A 20,440-nucleotide genomic window follows, 5' to 3' on the forward strand; every position below is an offset into this window, starting at 1 on the left:
CTTGAAATACTCCTCACCACTATTAATAGCAAAATAGTTGCTTACCACACATACCTATTTGTCTGGCAGAATATTACAGTTGCTAACCTACAAATTCTGTATGTCAAAATATATAAAAATCAAGGTTTTATATCTCACATTTCCTCATATACAACCGTCTGATATTCTAGTTGATTTTGACTTAAAAAAAAAAAAAGAAAAACTTTTGTAAATTAAATTTGAATCATTGTCTGGATGTTTTAACTCTTATTTTCTATCATCTCTAAGAAAAGCAGATATGCATGGAGAAGTTAGATAGAAACGTCCACGGAAATTTGAAAGAGAATTTTGAGTGCTTCTTTATGGCAGTACTTGATTATTATATCTTAATTCTTTTCAAAGTGTAAGGCTCTATGTTTTCCTAATAAGATTTTAATACTAACAGTAATTATGTTTTCCTGTTGTGGTAAAGATTGCTTTTTTTTTTTTTTTTTTTTTTTTTTACCATGGAAATTAGAACATAATGTTTCCTTGGTTTAACCACAGAAATGCTTCAGTAGAAAAAGATTTAGGACAAAGATGTATAGACCAATAAACATATTTCTTAAGATGAATTTAGCCAAATTCTTTTGGGAGTGTGTGCAAATTTTATTCCTGAATGGACAAAAGGAAAAAGCTGCTAAATGTCCAAACTTTAGTTAAATCTTTCCCACCAGGCTGCACTGTTGGCACCAACAGCTTAGCTGCCCTCTGTAGCCAGTACTATGACAATCTCAAAATGTGAGCTGTGGAACTCTTATGTCAGAATTATACAGGATGTATGCAAACAATGTGTATGTGTAAAGCATACTGTGTCAGGAATGAACATTTTTAAACTGTACCTGAAAGTATGTACCCTAAATTTTCAGAATCACTTCAGTTGTGGGTAATGGCAGAGATTTACTGTGGGTAACACAGAAGGAAGCAGTATGCAGCTTTTGTTTTGGGGAGGGTGTTATATTCAAGATTTTTTGCCTTCGGATATTCTAAAATCTATTATGTAGGCTCAGTGTGCAATTAAAGATGACACTAATTAATGGCAATAACAAATTTTTGAGCTACTTTAATTTACAATATTTTAATAGATTTTTGCATGTAAAGTATGAATTAAAATAATGATTGTAGCTAAAGCAATTCTTTGTTAGCTTACATAGTCAATAAGAACAGTAATGTCTAGTTTACTAGAAATTAACAACCTGTACAAGTAAAATTTATTAAAATCCTCTAGCATAATAGTAGTGTATGGAGTGCAAAGTAGTGTTTGTGAGTCAGGTACCACACCAAAATAAAAGACTATTAACGTATGATTTAATGAGTATAAGGTTTGACAATTTCAAATGGAGCCTTTTGTTAAACAAAATTATTACTGAGAAAAAAGTCTACCAACATGTTCTACAAAACTGGATAAATTTTCTTAGCTTTATTCATAATTTAAAAACTATGATAAAAAAATCTTTACACATACTGTCTCCAACAGAACCAAACAAAATCCATCAGGGAGAATGGAGGTTTTGTCATTCCACCAGCTTAATCTAACAGTGTACCTCTAAGGAACAGGCCAAAAAGGTAAGTCCTAAACTTCAATGCGGTTCATTAAAATCACCCAGAATGCTTTTTCTCTCACTCCTTTCTAAAATTGTACTTGCTCCTCATACATGCTTCCATTCCTAGGACTCTGGGTTTATGGGCTTATTTTGCTTCTCCTGCTTGATCTTGGTTCTTTCTAAGGTAATTGGCTCAGACTCAATTCCTGATCATCTTAGCTCTGGTTCCCAGCATTTATCCAAGTGATCAACATATCTATAGGTTTTACCCCACCCCCTGCAAAAAGAAGCCTAATAATAATTTTTATATGAAATAAGTGAAAGGGGCTTTTAAAAAATAGGTATTTGCATTTTAAAACCTGTTCAAAATACCCACATTTTGAAGACATAACCAAATAAAACAAAATTCATTTGATCACACTTTAAAAATGCTTAGTTTTTGATATCCCATGATTTCTATAAATGTTAAAAATGAATCTTGGATTCAAATTAGTTAATAGCTTTGCCTATCATTTAGATTGCAGTTTAAAAAGATGAATGTTCAATGTTTTATTAAAGAGCTATGAACTGTATCCAAACAGATATAAAGAAATGTTGAAATAGGTTCCATGAGGAAAATGTCTGGCTTTTATTTTCCGAATAGCAACTTCAATAAATTAAAGTGCTCAATATTGTACCAGTCAGGTGTCAGAAATGAATAGTGAACCTGTCAGCAGAACTGTTTTCAATTTCTTAAGCACCATCTTGGTCTCTGACAGAATTGATTGGCTATTTGACACAAAGTTGTAGTGGCAGAGATTTAAAAAAGAAGAAAATTCCTCTTTAACAAACTATCCGAGTGACAAATTGTATCCAAATGTGACTTAGTACAGCAAATGTTCTATTTTAGAGTAAAGCTAACATAGATACCAGTGCTATTATGTTTTGGCATTTAAAATACTACTACTAATAATAATAACAACAACACTGAAACCAACTTCCAAAAGAAAAAAAAATTAAATGTTTGCCTTTCTTATTTAATCACAAATTTTTCTCCTGGATTTCTGACATGAATTAAATATTTTGCACCTATTCTACTTAAAAAAAAGAATACAAAAGAAATGCAAGTTAATTGATGAAACTTGGAAAAGTCAAAGAACTGTCAAGATAAATATTAAAATACAAATTTTGAATAGTATTAAATGTAAATGTGGTTGTGTACTTATTATACACTTTATATAACTTGTATGCAATGCAAAGTCCTAGAAGCACTAAAAAAGTGCTGTATAATTCTGTACAGATGTATATTCCCAGGTACATGATCATGGTTATACATATGTATATACACAATTTAAACTGAGGAAATTATTTGCAAGTCATGTTACACACAAGGTTAATAGTGTATCTATTTGTTTTTGTTCAGTATTTCTATGGTTTTCTTTCTTACATTTAAATTATGAAACCATCTGAGAGTTATCTGTTGTGTGATGATCAGTGAACTGAAATGCCAATCTAATGATGCTTGACTCATATAAGTTATTATTTGCAAACTACCAATATGCTGCTGCTGCTGTTGTGTGTGTGTGTGTGTGTGTGTGTGTGTGTGTGTTTTAATTTACTGTTCAAAGTTTATTTACACTTCATTTGCTAATTCTAGACTTGGCATGAAAGCTGTTCCAGGGGTTCAATGGAAAAAATGAAAGATGAACCCAAGTTGCACAAAAATAGAAGAGTTTTACTTGATATTGGTAACATTACAGAATACACGAATTCTAATTTGGTCTAGTATTGCAACCACTGCCCAAATCAAATAGTAGTCCAAGACCTCTATTAAGCACATTTATTAAAAATCTAATGCTAGTGTAATAGTACTCTGAAGTTGTGATAACCCACTATCCTTGCAAATCATTGAAACATGCATCACAAGTGTAGTAGTTTATATAAATGAATATATATAATACATTTAACAAATACATGACTATGTATATTTTATTAAAACCAAACTTTAGCAGTTACCTTATTCACATCTATTAGAAAATTCTTAAATTCTAGAATATAAATAAAATTAGAACCACTATGTTCTAATTCTAGAACATGTTAAAAAAAATTACATTTTTTAGATTACCAAAAATTTCACTTTACAAAAAGATTCAAAATCAGCTTTCTTTAAATATGACTTTCAATAGTATGCATTTTTTACATACTCCAACCCACTCAGTGTTAGAACACAGAAATTTAAAATTAGAATGATAGAAGAAATGTAATTTAGCACAATTACATTAATACATTTATATCTGCTATGAAAAATCATACACCTTACGCTACAGTTTTAGAACAATGATACATTAAAAAGTCAAATGCATCACTCTAATCTGCATCCTCATCCATCTGTCATTCCCCAAATTTTGGCCAAGGACATATGTGTGTATTGAGGGTTTATTTCATTTTCATTAGTTGGTGGAGTCAGTACAAAAGCAAAGTAACAACAAGTACTGAGCTATGTGCACAAAATGTCCATTTCAGACGCCACTGCTCACAATGTGTTGTAAATGAACTATCGACCTTACCATCAGATCTAGAGCAACTCCTTCAGTGAGCGGAGGTGAGCAGTAGGGTGGTGACTATCCTGCTGGAGGAGGTTTAACCAATCTAGGATTTCACACTCCACCAGTTGTGCCTCGTTTCTCATTTTCCCTGGAAAATTCGATATACTCAGTTGCTGTACACATTACTGCGGCAAACCTGGAAACACTGTATTGTACGAGTCACCCTTCATGTTAGGGCTTGGTCTCTTTCTTCAACACTGAAAATGTCTCAGGAGAGTTATCATGAGTTTTCCTTTTTAAGGAAAGAAAGCTGTGAATGCTCATTTTTCTACATTTTATTACATTAAAAATGTCCATCATTGATAACTGGAATTCAGTACAAATGTTCAAAATAATTGCACACATTTTAAACTTAGCGTTTGAGAAAAATCATTTGGACTAAAAATCATAAGACTGAAAAATAATTATAAAGAAAAGGTATTCTGAATTTCAGAAATATAAAAAACAAGGTCAAGAACTAGTTTTAGTAAATAGTTTCATACCTTAAATAGTTCAATAAATATTTTTCATGAAAGATAAATGGTAGGAGGCTAATATTGAACAGTAAATCCAGAAGTATATATAAAATGACATTATCTTTAAACATTATACATATCTCAGATTTCCTGAAAGCAAAAGACTAATATTTCTAGACAATATTCTGTACTTATTGACCCTGTAAAGTTGTTAATATAATACATAGGTACATTTTACAGTTACTCAACAAATTCAACTTTGCAAGTTAGCATAGCTCATGAGAGCATTGAGCCCATTCAACCCTCAGTTCCTCACCTATGCAATACAATTTTAATCAACCCAGTTTCCACTTTTAGACTAACTGTAATTTGCAAATTACTTGTAGGGCTCTGAGAACTTTCGATAGTCCTTGAGATAGTTACCTGCAAGGTTAAATTGAAAATGCATTATCGTCCTGAGACATATGTTGAAAAGAGTGGAAGTAAAGAAACTCATGTTTACTGACCATGTTCTACATGATAAATTTAGCTAGTCTCCTACATTATATAATTTAAAGCCTCATAACTGTAGTTATTGTTGGGGCAACACTGATGAATTTAGCAAGACTTTATAGAGGAGATAAGACTTGAGGTTAGCCACGAAGGAGAGGGAAGAATTTAGATTTTTTAAGAAAAGGAAGAAGAGAAAGAACTGAATGAACAAAAAACGTGGTGACAATCTAGACTTTGTGGTATGTTCTAGTGCATCAATTTACTGGGAATCGATGGTTGGTATAATGACATTATAAGCAATAAAGACGGAAAAATAAGTTAGAGTTAAACTGCACAGGCAGACAGTAAATGTGGTACAGGCAATGGGAGGCAATTGAAAGATTTTGAAGTACAGAATAATTTTCATGGAATATTATGATAGATGACGCATATAGTCCTGTTAATGGGTTCTTAATAAACTACGTTATAAGGGTCTTAGCCTAAGCAGTGGCAAAGGAAGTAGAAAGAAAAGAACAGTCGCAAAAGATTTCACAAAGAAAAAAACAATTATACTTGTGGATATATTACTATGAGAGGGAAGAAATAAGAAAAGTTGACAATAACTTGAAGAGGCTTTAGCTATTTTAAAGAAAGGATGGTACTATGGCTTGACGACAAGTCAGGAAAATATGTATACAAAACTAAGAGCTATTACATAGCTTGACAACTTGAGCAGGGCATTGTTCTAAAATGTGCCTACCAAAGAAGCTGAAACACAGTTAGTGAAAACTTCCTCATGACTTATTACATCCTGAGACTATGTGTCAAAATGGCAGCATCTTTCCAAAACAAGAAAAATACTAGAAAAGTATATCCACATCCACATTTCATGCTTTTATGAATTGAACTAGCTCTGTAAGATTTCACTGTTCTCATTGATGAACCATAGTTATGACTATGCCATCCTTTATTATCACAGGAAATAAAAGGAGGCTTGGCATTCCATCATTCGAAACTGCAATGCTAAATTCTTGCCCCTAAACTCTAGAAGGTATCAGATAAACAGCAAACATAGCACATATTAGGCATATATTAGGTATTCCAAGTGACTTAGCCAGGTACGAACAGTGAAACACAGGAAATTAAAAAAATCATGCAAATCTCCAAAACTGATACATTTCAAAATTTCAGAATATATATTTTATACTGCTAATTATCTAATGTACTCAGATTTTGCAACGATACTAGCTATAGTAATAAAAAAGATTACCCCTCATGATATTCATATTTGTCCTGATTTGGCTATCAGGTATATATATACACGCACATACACACACACACACATATATCCTGTGTGTGTGTGTGTGTGTGTGTGTGTGTATATATATATATATAAAACTTGTGTATATATATATATAACTTGTATATATATATATATAACTTGTATATATATTTATATAACGTGTGTGTGTGTGTGTGTGTGTGTGTGTGTGTGTGTAGAAAGAGAGAGAGAGAGAGAGAATGGATAAGATATTCCACCACCTTAGGAAAAAATATATATATATATTATATATATATAATATATATATATATATTTTATATATATATATATATATATGGCTTAAGTTTTGGTGGACACTATGAACAAATTGTTGATCCTACACTTGCAACCCTGACCAATAATCTTGCACCCAAAATATACCACATCGAGACCTCAAATCGCAAACCCCAAATAAAATTCTTGAAAATCAATGTTTCCCCTCATCTCATACAATTAGTTCTCTTCCCCAATTGAGAGAGGAAATAAAAGAGGCAGACTACTTTTACCTTATTACCATTTGAGTGAAACCCTAGCCTCTGAAGGAAACTCATTTATTCTCACAGTTTGATCAATAATGATAAACTGGTGAAAATCTTACATACTTACAATACAGAGATATAATCGCTGTCATTTCTGCTTCCTCGCCCTTAACTTTCCCCCAGAGGGCTTCTTTTTAAGTCTCCATTAGTAATAATTGATTAGCACCCAAAAATCTCACTGTTTACTATTTATTACATTATGTCTCATTACCAGAATATTATAATTACTGTCGTAAGATTCTTTGGCACATGTGAACTTTTCTTGGAATTGCCTAGCTATGAGCTACTATGGCCCTTGAGCCTGCGGGCACTTTTCTGTAGTTCAGACCCCACAGAACAAGGGTCAGGGTGCTTCTACTGCAGTATGAAGCAGGGTGCATGCAGCCACACTGTCCACGTGGGTGCCGAGGGTGCCGAGTGGATCCACCAGCAATGGCTGACTGATGTATATATGAGGGGCTGGATCTTACATATCTTTCTCCTCTCACTGTAAATAAACACCATACCATTTGAGCTTGGTAAGTGCATTGTCTATTCTCAGAGACCTTGAATCATGTACTGATCTCTTCCCTGAGTGGCACTTATCTGCCTTTCAACCTTGGCTATACTTGTTATATTCTATCCTGGAGTACGGCCTGACCAGTTAGTGAACCAATATCATTTCAAGTTTTATTGTCATACTGGAGGTGTATTATAACTTCTCCATGTTGTTGCAGATTAAGAAGCTATTCTACAGCAAAAATGTATCTCATGACAATAAAAATCAGCTTTTACAATTTTGCACTAATTCTTGTTTCCCAGAAGATGAAAGATGTCTGCTTAATAGTCAGTTCTCCCTTTGATACTGTGGGTAATCCATCACTTTCATATATTCTTTGGACTATCTATACCAGATTATTAAATATAACCACTAGTACTTATTGCATACATCCTTCCTCCTCTTGGTACAGTGCACATTTTGTGAACTATCTCACATACTCCTGATCGACTTATATAAACAAACCCTATAGACTTGTCTATATCAAAGAGAGAAACAAAATATTCACATATTGCTTAATACATTGATAATGAAGAGAAGCAAATAGCAATGGTCTTTTAACAAAACCCATAAAGAACTTTCTTATCTCATAGAAATGGAAGATTCTGCCAGTCACACTAGTTATAGCTATTAATCCACAACATCGGCTCATTAGCTGTGTCAAAGATCAAAATCAAATAGAGTAGCAATTGTACATGTCTTTATACCCATGTTAGTGAACATAGATAACACTTCAAAACAACAGAGGGAGGCATGGAAAGGGAGAAAAAGAAGTGGATCGGTTCATATTCCTCAAAGTTTTCAGTGCCCGTGACCTCCATCTTATTTTCTGTTATCACTATGTTCCTCATTACACATGCAAACTTCAGAAATATAACAATATTCCTAAACCCTAAGTAAGCTTTTCATCTTGACCATTCTTCCACACATACTTGTATACTTTATTTGATTTGCCATACCAAATCTCTTTTCATAAAGCTAAGTCAGCCTTCCAAGGCAAAACTGCTTTTTATGTTTTATGCCATAAACAAGAATTAATGCAAAATTGCAAAGGCTGATTTTATTGTCATGAGGTACATTTTTGCTGTAGAATAGCTTCTTAATCTGCAACAACATGGAGAAGTTATAATACACCTCCAGTATGACAATAAAACTTGAAATGATATTGGTTCACTAACTGGTCAGGCTGTACTCCAGGATAGAATATAACAAGTATAGCCAAGGTTGAAAGGCAGATAAGTGCCACTCAGGGAAGAGATCAGTACATGATTCAAGGTCTCTGAGAATAGACAACGCACTTACCAAGCTCAAATGGTATGGTGTTTATTTACAGTGAGAGGAGAAAGATATGCAAGATCCAGCCTCTCACATATGCATCAGTCAGCCGTTGCTGGTGGATCCACTCGGCACCCTCGGCACCCACGTGGACAGTGTGGCTGCATGCACCCTGCTTCATACTGCAGTAGAAGCACCCTGACCCTTGTTCTGTGGGGTCTGAACTACAGAAAAGTGCCCGCAGGCGCAAGGGCCATAGTAGCTCATAGCTAGGCAATTCCAAGAAAAGTCCACATGTGCCAAATACAGAGGGAATGGGGTATATGTATTGTCTGTCTCTGAGCTTCTTTCATGCAATGAGATTTGTGAGCATTCCAGCATGTTCTTTATCAAGCACAAGGTTTTTCTTGAGAACATGTGGAAGGTGTCCAATTGCCCCTGAACCGTACCCACACTGATATAATTTTTTTAAAAAGACTGCAAACAAGTATTACAATCAATTATAATATTTATATTTGATAAACAATTCAAAGATTAAAAATTTCTTTGCTTTTATAATCAAAGGTGATCTTCTCAACAACCACAGAGTAGGCAGACAATGTGTTATTACCCTCATTTTCAAATGAAGAATAAACTGTAAGTCAAAGAGATGTAGGAATCTACCAAAAAGCCCACCGTAAATGAGTAGTGGAATTACCTACATTATGATTCTGGTTACTTTGGCATGCATTTAAAATCTTTTCAACTACTATGTTCTACTGAAGATTTAAAAAACTGAAAATAATACTTTGCTTGCTATCCCTGTGAAAATGCTGATTAGTTTTTATTGAAAATTATCCCTGTGAAAATGCTGATTAGTTTTTATTGGAAATTACAAGTAGAAAGATACGTTTAAAGTTCTTTGCACTGATATCATACCCTTTGTAAAAAGCATTTTATAAATGGAGTTCTATTTTTATATTTCATTTATAAACTACACTGATTGGAATTAAGGTTTGTGTTCTTGAATATTATTTATAGTGGAAAATGAAGAGTTTTAAAGATAAACTGTTTAATGCTTTAAGTATAGAATGCTCCATTAGAAATTAATGTAAAAATCATAGGCATGCAAGGAAGCCAGAAATACAAGTTTTCTTGATGATTTGGGTTTTAGTTTTGTTTTTATTGTGCCTGAAAAAATACAGTTATCTTATGGTTCCTCAATTATGTTATTTTAATAAATTAAATGTAAAACAAATCATATAAGAAGTTATAAGGCTGTGTCTTCATACTGAGTTATCTAACTCATCAACTGTCATTTAGTATATTTCAATAGCTATATCCTGAACAGAAAACTTTGAATGACCAGTTCAACAAATAAGTATGGTATACCTATCAGGTGTAAAGCCCTCTGCTCATTATTGCAGGAACACAAAAACTAATCAAGCATGGATCCCACTTTTAAGGGGCTTTTAATATACCTGGAAAGATGAGACATGGGAAATATAATTATACTGCAGTGTAGAAAGAGAGATATTATAAAACCTCTATAGAAAAATAACAATGGGGATTAGAGGAAGAGTAAGTGCTTTTAGTAAAGGAATCTGGAAAGGTTTGCTGAAATAGATGACCTTGAGAAATGCCTTTTAGAATGAGTTAAATAGAGTGGGGTAGAACTGCCTTATATCCTAAGTGAATAAAAAATAATTTATTTTGCTAGAAACTGAAGTTCAGTCTACATAAGAAGTGAATTAGAAAATAAGTTTGAGGCAGAAGAAAACAGTTCGTAGAAGACATCGAACAACAGACTAAGAAATTTGAATTTAGCTCAGTTAACATGGTTAAGCATGCCAGATTCCATCAATTGACTCTGTTTTCTGGCAAATCTTAACCTATGAGATCTTTGTCAATAAAATTTATCTTATTGATTTCTATGTATGAAGATACTGTATGCAATTAAAGATAGCAGAGTCCTTTAAGAATATAAAAAATGAATTTATTGCCAAAACATTGTTCTGGTGCATCTCATGTGTTGTTGCATAACACAGAAGAAACAATATAAAATTATAAAAAAGGCATCAGGAAAAAAAACCTGGCTAAATGTGTGCATGTGTGCCAATGTGATTTAAAACTTGTATTAATTTTACTGAAATTTTTGTCTTAAAATCTATTACTGTTCCTAATATTACGGGTTAACTTTTTCAGAATATATATTACATGCCAGGTGATATGCTAAATTTGGGTTTACCTATGCCAACTTTGATCATCTCAGCAGCTCTGTAATTCGGGAATGACTAATACTGTTTTAGAGAAGAAGAAATTAAGATTCAGAAATGCCCAAGATCACACAATAAAGTAAGTGTTGGGCATGAGATGATTACCCAGGTCATCCACACTATAAAACCAGTGTCAATTCTTTCTACAGCCCTAAACGCTAAATTAGTGTTTCTAAACTATACCTCATTTCTGGAGATATTAATACGTTTGAGTCTTCTAGATACTAATTCAACTCTTCCAGGAAAAAAGATACATGAATTATTTTCTATTTTCTTTTTTTACCTGGTCACAGACATAAGTGATACTTTTAAGGAAAAGCAGAAAGCCTATGGATACTAAACCCAAGACAAAACAGAATTACAGATTTTGTAGGAATCCATTCTATCCATACTTTTATATAAACTCTACTGGCACTGACAGTGATATTGAAAAATGTAAAGCCAATTTCAAGTATAATCAGTTCTTGTGAATCTCAAGTCACAGAGTTTGAAGAGTGATACAGTACACACAAAATTTAATTTTCCTATGAAAGAAAGCAAAAACAACAATAATAACAAAAAACCTTGTGATGCAAAACCTCAAAAACAATTCCTAGAAACCATTTGGGAAGATAATCTGATAATCGGAGAGACAGCGCTGGTTAGAAGCCCCCTTGGCAAAGGGCATTTCTTGCAAAACTGAATTTGCTTTAGGAATTCCTAATGGTCAATAAAGTAAAAAGAAGCTTCCTATAGTTTCATCCAGTTAGGTTCATCCTTTTCCATCTCTAGGCTTCTAAGTCCATTAGTGATGGATCCACCCTCATGAATGGGAAAGAAGTCCCCTATAAGATGAATGATTTCTTTATGATACTCCAGAGAGCTCCCTCACACCTTCCAGCTTGTAAGGACACAGCAAGAGGACGGCTCTCTATGAACCAGGAAGCAGACTCTCATCAGACATTGAATCTGCCAGCACCTTGACTTTAGACTTCCCAGCCACCAGAAATGTGAGAAATAAATTTCTGTTGTTTATAAGCCATTCCATCTATGGTGTTTTTGTTTATATTAGCCTGAAAGGACTAAGACATGACAAACCACAATCAAATGGCTACATAATTTAAATTACAACTGGAGGATCCCAAGGACTTTGACTTAATGGCTTACTCCTGGCCGTGGTTTAAGTATTGAAGATAGCTCCCAAACAACATTATTGCTGCAAAAATTCCATAATTAACACTTTTGTCTATATTTTCTTACAACAGAGGTGATTTTGAACTTGATTTTGGATAACTTAGAACGTTCATTTGAAACTGTCTCAATGTTTCAGGAAACGTCTTTTGGTTAAATCCTAAGGCATGATGAAAATTTTATATTTTTAAATTATGTTACATTACTACTTTCTTATTAAAATTGACTACCTTATTTTTGAAGTTGATATAAATATTTCACTAAAGTTACAATTCAATTTATAGCTTAATCTTTCAGTTTTCTCTAAGTAAAATATTGAGGTTTTTATTCTTTTTCAATCCATATTTATCGAATATAATTTGAGGAAATTTGCTAAAGTAATTTAATGAATCTTAAACTTATCATGCATTCTTTTAAAAATATTTTTTAAATTTTTCAATTATAGTTGACTTGCAAGATTACATTATTTTCAGATGTAATCATGCATTCTTTTTAATCAATATTAATATGATATTTCTATGCCCCTTGAGGTTCGACTATAAAGCTCATAGTTAATCTAGTAAGATTTAATTCTATTTAAAAGGAAATAATAAACCATCCAAAACAGATAGTGTTGAGCACTTGTCTTGATCCAGAAGTCTTATTTTCACTCAATATCAGGACCTACTTTTTAGATTTGTCCTTATCTCCATGAGACTCAGAAATATTTCCCTTTTTCACTTAGCATGTTGCTCTGAACTCGATTTACATCCCGAAGGAGAGTTTGTAAATTGTCATTGCATTCATCTAGCCTCAAGTTTAATTTAATTTCAGAGTGTTTGATTAGTTTGAGGGAGGAAAAAAATGTTGATTGTAAGCACATGATCAAAATAAAATATCAGCACAATAGGATGTTAAATGAATTTAAATGATATGAAATAGTTTCTCAGTTATGCTGCTTTTCTTGACTCTTTTTCACTTTTGGAAGTGAAAGTGAGTTTGTTTGGAGGGTGAGTGGACAGGTTTTATTTTTCCCTCCAGCTTGCCAGATTTAGAAAAAGATATTCTAACAGATTAATCATTTTTATTTAACATCAATTATATCTTTCTGCTTTAGAATAAAAATCCTCCTTTAGTCTGAGTTTCAACAAAGGAAATCACTGTTAGCATGTTCACAAAAATATGGATATATCTGACCAAAACTTGTCAAATGTCATAAAGCAAGTTTGCTCTTTTGCTCCTTTCCTGGATATGGATTTCATTTTTCATTCAACCAGCTTCACACTTAGTATGAAAATGAAGCTAGTTCTTAACCTTTACAGGATTTTTTTTTTTTTTTGATTTACAATATTCACAGACATTACAATAGGAAGGACAAGAAACCTCTTTTGAGAAAGAAAAATAAATCTTGAATGTCCCCTTGGGGTGATATGTTTGGACCACCTTAAGAGCTCAGTTGCTTTTGTGATTTTTGTCCTTTGAACACATTCTTAGGAACCCAGCAGCTAATTGTTGAGACAATGAAAAAGAAAGCAGTAAAAGTAGGTGTTAAACACTGTGACAATGGGCACAGAAAAAATGTCCCATGACCAGTCAAAAACTGTATGTTCAATATACATACCAGGCTATGTATGCCAGAAATGGAATTATAGTTCAAGGGATAGGAAATTCAAAAGAGACATTACAAGAGGAGGAAAACAAAAAGAGAACTAAAGAGCCAGAAAATGTGACATCGACTCATTTCCAGAAGTAACTTAGAAGTTATTTTTTCCCTGTTGTTAAACTCCATTGGAAACACTGATTCCAAGACCTTTATCTTTTTAGACATCTTTAAGATGTACATTTTGTTAATATTTATTTCATGTTATTCACTTTAATTCTCCTCGGAATCTTATATTTTAAAAACCTTACAATTCTCTATTGCTTAAAGCAATACCTTTCAGATGCTTTAAAAGACTTTCTGACTTTGATTATTTTGGTTATTTCTGATATGGCTCAACACAAGTTTTATATGGTTTGACCAAATATCACTGAGCTCAAGAAAAACAGAACTAAGAAGTGATGATCCAGCCAGCCAAGCTACATCCATTAATTTATTTAAACAACACCCAAATTTACTAGAATTTTAATAAGATGAAGAAAATTCTAATTTTTCAGAACTCCTCTCTGAAAGAATATTCCACGTGATTAGAATAAATATTTGTAAGCTCCTTGGATAAGCAGTAAAATTATAAAAGTCATGCTCATGTAACAGCAGGGTCTGCTGAATATCCTTCCAAAGAAAGTTAGTCTGAAGAAGTACATTTACAGAGCTGAGAAAAGAATGTGTATTTGGAACCAGAGCTGAATTAATTGGTCACTAAAAGAGAGAAAGGCTGAGAAGACATCTTCATTTTTGCCTTTTTCTGATATCAACCTATCTTCTAAAATAATGGTGAACAAATATTTTAAGTGAATGAGACTTCAAATCATTAGTCTGATCAGAACATCCTCAAATTCCAGTGAAGTCCTGGAATGAACCAACCAAAAAACAAACAAAGAAACAAACAAACGACCTCTATTTCCTTGCCTTAGTTGAATTGTTTTGGGAGGGGGGGGAGGTCTTTTATTTGTCTCCATATTCTAGATCTGTCTTTCCTATTTATCCATGCTGTTTTATCTCTTGTTCAATTTGCATATTTTCTAATGTCCTGGATTAAGTTCTGTGATTCTTTGTTCTGTTGCTTGCTGTCAAATCCATCCTTTAAATCTTAATGTCAGTTTTCAGTTGTAGAATTTGTTTGATTTTATTGATAGCTTTTAATTTACTTTGTTCCCATTTTTCTGTTATCTTAAACATATTGAACACAGTTATTTTCAGGTGAATATCTGCCAACACAAATGATTCGTCTATTGTGTTTCTTTTAAAATCAATTTCATAACCTAAAAGCAACAAATGAACAGAAACTCATGGACATGAACAAGAGACCAGTCATTACCAGAGGGTGGGGGGAGGGGGAAAGTAGATAGGGTAAAGGGGATCAAATATGTGGTGACAGAAAGAAATCTAACTATGGGAGGTGAACACAGTGTAAATGTATATGCCTTACTGTCAAAGTGTGCATCTAAAACTTATTGGATTTTGTTAACCAATGTCCCCATAGAAAATAAAAAATAAAAACTAAAATCAATTTCATGGTTCTATGTTTTCTTTCCATGCCTAGTAATTTTTGTTTGAATGATAGACTTTTTTTTTTTTTTTTTTTTTTTAATGCTAGAGGCTCCTGATGATGCTATCTTCAACTAGAGGTTTATTTTCTTCTGCTAGGTAGAAAGAGTGGGGTAGGTGTGAGGTGATGCTGATAACTTTAATGTAGTCATTGAGAGAGTTATGTCAAGGTGAGGAGGCTACTTTGCTAGGACTCTGGATGCCCTGGTTTCCTTTGTTCTTACAGACGTCCCTTTATGGCTCTCCTTGGAAATCCTTGCAAATCTTTGTCTCTGCAGCAACAAAAGACTAAAAAATTTCACCTTTTATGGCCTACTTTGTAGCTCCTACCTTGCACATATATGTTCAGATTTTGACAAATGTCTTGAGGAGACTGCGTGTTGTTCTGAGGTCCCTTAAGTCCCTGGTTTTGTAATACCAGCTCTGCTCCATTGTCAAATGCTCTGTGTTTTGTTTTTCTGTTGTTTTTTTCTGTCCCACAGAGCGATCCTCCTTCATGGGTCAAACCTGTATCATCGGCCTTTAATTATATCAGAATTTTTAAGCTACCCTAAGAATAAAAAGATTGAGAAGGTTATCAAAATCAATTTGCCATTCCCTCAAATACTTTCAACTCTCACTTCCTGTTTTCATGTACCTCTTTTTGCCTCCACCTTTGGCAGGTCTTTATTCCCCAAACACAAACAAAAGAAACTCATTCTCCTTATACAAAGTTTTTGCTCAAAGCTTAATTTTTGCTCAAAATTAGGCAAATGTTAGAGTTGGAAATTGTACATGCCTTTGAGACTCCTCAAGTTCCAATTTTGTTACTCTATATGAGGTTATATGAAGTTCTGCTAGATTCTTCATTTCTAGCAATGACCTTCTGTCTGAGCCTCGCCCATACTGGCAACTGAACCTGCAGTCTGTATGCAGGTTCAATGACTGCCCCCAGGTGAACTACAGATCCTTAGCTCACTTCTGAAAGGTTCTCCCTGCCTGGAATTTTACTTATTTTAGTTCTCATTGTTTCCATTGCTCTCTAATACCTTCAAATATATCATTTCTGTAATTAATTGGCTTCTTTATTTGTTTTTAGTGAGATGAAATATTTCATCTTTCTTGGAAATGGAAAGCTCCCCTTGTTTTGAATTTCCATTACCCAATTGAAACTCTCATTTGCTTATAAAGTACTTTTAAGACTATCAAAAGACATAAACAGAATAATGTATCAAACACCAGTGAATCTTCCACACAGCTTAAGAAATAAATGTTTGCAAATCACCCATTTCCTAACTTAATAAATCCCTGCAAGTACAAGAGAAGGTCCATGTACATAATTCTCTCTTCCGTTATTTTCTTGAATTGCATATTTATAATTCTTACATCATTTTCATGTCCTTTATTTACATCCACCCACATTCATATCCACACATCCCCAACCCTCTACACATAGGAATTCAAATTCTTAAATTACTACTTAGTATTTTTTGTATGTCTCTAAACTTTATATAAATGGCATCATACATTGTATTACATTGTATAACTTGCTTTTTAAAGTTTCAACATTCTTATTTGGGAATTGAATGTGTTGATATATGCAGTTTTTGTTATATCCCTTCACAGAAGATTTGAATGTTTTCTGTTCTCTTGCAACTGTAATCAATATTACTTTGAATACTGTTATGCAGTTTCTCCTTTCATATGTTCAAGAATTTCTCTAGAATACGTACCTAGAAGAATTCTTGGGTCAAGTGTTATGCACATCTTCAAACTGAGGTAACTGTTCTCCAAGGTGTTAATACTAATTTAAATGCCATCCACATTTCATGTGAACTTCTGTTCCTCTACATCCTAATACTTGATTATTTAGCCTTTATAATTTGGCAATCCAATGTTATAAACATTGGATGTCTCATTCTGATACTTTTAAATTAGATTTTCTTATTTATTGAAGGATTTTTTATATATGCCAAATATTGGTGCTTTTTTGATTATATGTATTGCAAAACCTATTCTCTGTATGTAGTTTTTCCTTTTCCTTTTATTTATTTGGTCTTTCAATATATTCATTTTTATCACTTTTTTATGGCTTGTATATATATTTTTAAACATACATGTGTTTTTTAAGAATGAAATCCTATCTCTAAATTTTCTTCTAAATGTCACATGCTTGTTTTATACATATTGGGTTTTTAATCCATCTTAAATCAATACCTAAATAAGGTATGAGCTCAGTGTCCAATTTTAATTTTTCATATGTGTAGCCAATGTACTCTGCACTTCTTTACTGATCTGCAATGTTATCTATATCATCTACTAAATTTTCAGTATACATGTATTGTTTTTGAATGTCCATTTAATTCCATTTATCTATCTGTTCTCTCACTTTATATCTGTCTGCCTTCAAAATTAACTGCCTGTTATTGGCATTTTGCTGCTTTGCAGAAATTCTTAATATTAGTTCTATTTATCTAGATAGGTGAAGCTATGCTCTATAAGCAAAAAATCCTCGCAAAATTTTAGTGGCTTAAAAAATGTGGCTGTCCTTCAAGCAGTGAATCAGGAATCTAGGTTACTTCATCTCTGGTCTCATGGTCATCAAGTGGCTTCAAGGTCATGCTGATGGATATCATTTCTCCTCCTGTTCTATTGACTACTACTAATCACCTTCCAAACCAACTGTTTGGGACACTGGGAAATGTAAAGATCTATCCTTTCTGTGACATGTATAAACATTCATCCAAAACCCATTGTCATTTTAATTCTATTTCACTGAATTAAGATTAATTTTAAGACAATTGATTTTTTAAAATTAAGACTAATATTTCAGAGTAGTTTTAGGTTCACAGCAAAACTGAAGGGAAGATGCAGAGATTTCCCTATGGCCCCTGCCCTGACACATGCATAGCCTTCCCCATGATAATTAAGATGATCAATATCCCCCACCGGAGTAGAACATTTGTTTTAATTAATGAACATACACTGATACACCATAATCATCCAACCAGTTTACATTACAGTTCACTCTTAGTGTTGTATACTTTATGGGTTTGGACAAAAGTATAATGACATATATCAATCATTATGATATTATACCGGATATTTTCAATGTTCTAAAAAGCCTCTGTGCTCCGCCTGTTCATCCCTCCCACAACCTAATCCTTGGGAACCACTGATATTTTTATTGTCGCCATAGTTTTGCCTTTTCCAGAATGTCATGAAGTTGGAATCGTAGTATACAGCCTTTTTCAGATTGGCTTCATGCACTTAGAAATATGCAATTTAGGTTCCTCCATGTCTTTTCATGGCTTGATAGCTCTTTTTTTTTTTTTTAGTGCTAAATAATATTCCATTGTCTGAATGTGCCACAATTTATCCATTCACTTACTGAAGGACATCTTGATTTGTTTCCAAATTTTGGCAATTATGAATAATGCTACTACAAACCTCCCTGTGAAGTTCTTGTGTGGATATAAGTTTTCAACTCCTTTGCATAAATACCAAGGAGTGTGATTGCTAGGTCATATGTAAGAGTTTGTTTAGTTTTATAAGAAATCACCAAACTCTTCCAAAGTGGTCGTACCAATTTGAATTCCCACAAGTAATGAATGAGAGTTCCTGTTGCTCCACATTCTCACCAATTATTTAGTGTTGTCTGTTCCTGAATTTGGCCATTCTAATACATGTGTTATTTAATTTGCATTTCCTTTATTACATATAATGTGAAGTATCTTTTCATATGCTTATTTGCCATGTGCATATCTTCTTTGGTGAGATGTCTATTAAGGTCTTTGGCCCATTATTTAATCAGGTTGTTTGTTTTCTTATTAAGTTGTAAGACTTTTTGTTTGTTTGTTTGGAGGAGTTTTTGTTTTGTTTTGGGTTTGTTTTTTGTTTTGTTTGTTTTTTGGTATATTTTGGGTAGCTGTCCTTCAACAAATATGTCTTGCAAATATTTTCTTCCAGTCTGTGGCATGTCTTCTCATTCCTGACATTTTCTTTCTTAGAGCAGACATTTTTAATTTTAATAAGGTCTAGCTTATTACTTTTTCATGAATCATGACATTAGTGTGGTATCTAAAAAGTCATCACTGTACCCAAGATCATAAACATTTCATTCTATGCTATATTCTAAGAATTTTATGTTTTTATATTCTAAATTTAGGTATATGATCCATTTAGAGTAATTTTTGTGATGGTGTAAAGTCTGTGTCTAATTTTTTTTCTTTTTTCTTTTTTGCATGTGAATGTCTAGTTGTTCCCATATCATTTATTGAAAATACTATCTTTGCTCTATTGTGTTGCCTTCATTCCTTTGTCAAAGACCAGTTGACTATATTTGTATGGCTCTATTTCTGGGCTATTTGGTTTCATTGATCTACTTGTCTGTTCTTTTACCAATACTACACTGTCTTGATTACTGTAACTTAATAGTAAGTCTTAAAGTTGGGTAGCATTATTCCTCCAATTTTATTCTTCTCTTTCAATATTGTGTTGACTATTCTAGGTCTTCTGCCTCTCCATATAAACTCTACAGTCAGTTTGTTAATATCCACAAAATAATGCTGAGATTTTAATTGAGATTGTATTAAGTCTAATGAACAAGCTTGAAATAACCGACATCATGGCAATCTTGAGTCTTTCTATCCATGAATATGGAATCTCTCTCCATTTATTTAGTTCTTTGATTTCTTTCATCAGACTTTTATAGTTTTTCTCAGGTAAGTATTACATATTTTTTAGCTTTATACCTAAGTATTCTATTTTTGAGAGTACTAATGCAAATGACATTGTGTTTTCAATTCCAAATTCCACTTTTACGTTGTTGGTATATAAGAAAACAATCAACTTTCATATACTAACCTTGTATCTTGCAACTTTGCTATAATAGCTTATTAATTCCAGGTTTTTGGTTGACTCTTTTGGATTTTTTATATATATAATCATGTCATCTGTGAGGGAGAAAAAATGTATTTCTTCCTTCCCAATCTCAATACATTTTATTTCCTATTCTTGTCATATTTCATTAAGTGGAACTTCCAGTACAATGTTGAAAAGTAATGATGAAAGAAGATATAATTGATATTTTTAACAATGAAT

At 32.9% G+C, this 20,440-nt stretch overlaps 1 protein-coding gene across 9 annotated transcripts in view; it reads right to left on the reverse strand.

The window, feature by feature from the left end:
* B3GALT1 (beta-1,3-galactosyltransferase 1) overlaps window positions 1–20,440 on the reverse strand; it is a 574,903-nt gene that overhangs the window by 514,475 nt on the left and 39,988 nt on the right. The window contains exon 1 of one of the 9 annotated variants that reach the window (XR_004955561.1): window positions 4,109–4,552. The exons of the other annotated variants lie outside the window; for them this stretch is intronic. The gene's annotated coding sequence lies outside the window, so the exon portion shown is untranslated. Of the gene's footprint in view, window positions 1–4,108; window positions 4,553–20,440 lie in introns of those variants that run through there. 9 annotated transcript variants of the gene reach the window in all.

The sequence above is a fragment of the Rousettus aegyptiacus genome, unplaced genomic scaffold (assembly GCF_014176215.1).
Source record: "Rousettus aegyptiacus isolate mRouAeg1 unplaced genomic scaffold, mRouAeg1.p scaffold_m13_p_2, whole genome shotgun sequence".
Classification (NCBI taxonomy): domain Eukaryota; kingdom Metazoa; phylum Chordata; class Mammalia; order Chiroptera; family Pteropodidae; genus Rousettus; species Rousettus aegyptiacus.